Genomic DNA, 1,900 nt, shown 5'->3' on the forward strand with positions numbered 1-1,900 from the left:
CACCAAAACATCCTCTACAAGTCCATGAGCTTGTTTTCTTGAGTTGTCTGCCATCTCTAATGAGATTCTTGCAGCTTGCACCTCAAAGATCCCTAGTTTCTCCATTACAGAGAGAGGCATGAGGTTTACACTTGACCCTAAGTCACACAGAGCCTTCTTGAAGGTCATGGTGCCTATGGTACAAGGTATTGAAAACTTCCCAGGATCCTGTCTCTTTTGAGGCAGTTTCTGCTTAGACAAGTCATCCAGTTCTTTGATGAGCAAAGGGGGTTCATCCTCCCAAGTCTCATTTCCAAATAACTTGTCATTTAGCTTCATGATTGCTCCAAGGTATTTAGCAACTTACTCTTCAGTGACATACTCATCCTCTTCAGAGGAAGAATACTCATCAGAGCTCATGAATGGCAGAAGTAAGTCCAATGGAATCTCTCTGTCTGTTGCTGAGAAGATGATGGAAAAGGCTTGCCATTGCTAAACCTATTTCTTCCACCATTATTATTGTTGAAACCTTGTTGAGGTCTCTGTTGATCCTTCCATGAGAGATTTGGATGATTTCTCCATGAAGGATTATAGGTGCTTCCATAGGATTCTCCCACGTAATTCACCTCTTCCATTGAAGGGTTCTCAGGATCATAAGCTTCTTCTTCAGATGAAGCGTCCTTAGTACTACCTGATGCAGCTTGCATTCCAGACAGACTTTGAAAAATCATATTGAATTGCTGAGTCAATATTTTGTTCTGAGCCAATATGGCATTCAGAGTATCAATCTCAAGAACTCCTTTCTTCTGATTCGTCCCATTGTTCACAAGATTCCTTTCAGAAGTGTACATGAATTGGTTATTTGCAACCATTTCAATGAGTTCCTGAGCTTCTGCAGGTGTCTTCTTCAGATGAAGAGATCCTCCAGCAGAGCTGTCCAATGCCATCTTAGACAGTTCAGACAGACCATCATAGAAGATACCTGTAATGCTCCATTCAGAAAGCATGTCAGAAGGACACTTTCTGATCAATTGTTTGTATCTTTCCCAAGCTTCATAGAGGGATTCACCTTCCTTCTGTCTGAAGGTTTGGAGTTCCACTCTGAGCTTACTCAATTTTTGAGGTGGAAAGAACTTTGCCAAGAAGGCATTGACTAGCTTTTCCCAAGAGTTCAGGCTTTCTTTAGGTTGTGAGTCCAACCATATCCTAGCTCTATCTCTTACAGCAAAAGGGAATAGCATAAGTCTGTAGACCTCAGGGTCAACCCCATTAGTCTTGATAGTGTCACAGATTTGCAAAAATTCAGCTAAAAACTGATGAGGATCTTCCAATGGAAGTCCATGGAACTTGCAATTCTGTTGCATTAGAGAAACTAATTGAGGCTTAAGCTCAAAGTTGTTTGCTCCAATGGCAGGGATAGAGATGCTTCTCTCATAGAAGTCGGGAGTAGGTGCAGTAAAGTCACCAAGCACCTTCCTTGCATTGTTGGCATTATTGTTGTGTTCGGCTGCCATGTCTTCTTCTTGTTTGAAGATTTCTGTTAGGTCCACTACAGAGAGTTGTGCTTTAACTTCTCTTAGCTTTCGCTTCAAGGTCCTTTCAGGTTCAGGGTCAGCCTCAACAAGAATTCTTTTGTCTTTGCTTCTGCTCATATGAAAGAGAAGAGAAAGAAAATATTGAATCCTCTATGTCACACTATAGAGATTCCTTGAGATGTCAGAGGAAAAGAAGAATAGAAGGAGGGGGTAGAAGAATTCGAACTTATCAAGAGAGATAGGGTTCGAATTGTGCATTGAGGAGGAATGTTAGTCCATAAATAGAAGGATGTGAGAAGAGGGAAAGAAATTTTCGAAAATAAAGTAAGAGATTTTAAAATAATTAAAAGAAATTTTGAAAATTTGATTGATGATTTTCGAAAATT

At 40.3% G+C, this 1,900-nt stretch overlaps 1 non-coding gene across 1 annotated transcript; it reads left to right on the top strand.

Annotated features, from left to right (window-relative positions):
* The first annotated feature begins 984 nt into the window (after positions 1-984).
* On the top strand, positions 985-1,088 carry LOC130937488 (small nucleolar RNA R71). The gene has a single exon (XR_009068707.1). It is a non-coding gene; the product is annotated as a small nucleolar RNA R71 (small nucleolar RNA).
* The last annotated feature ends 812 nt before the right edge of the window (positions 1,089-1,900 follow it).

Source organism: Arachis stenosperma, chromosome 6 (assembly GCF_014773155.1).
Source record: "Arachis stenosperma cultivar V10309 chromosome 6, arast.V10309.gnm1.PFL2, whole genome shotgun sequence".
In the NCBI taxonomy this organism is placed as follows: Eukaryota; Viridiplantae; Streptophyta; class Magnoliopsida; order Fabales; family Fabaceae; genus Arachis; species Arachis stenosperma.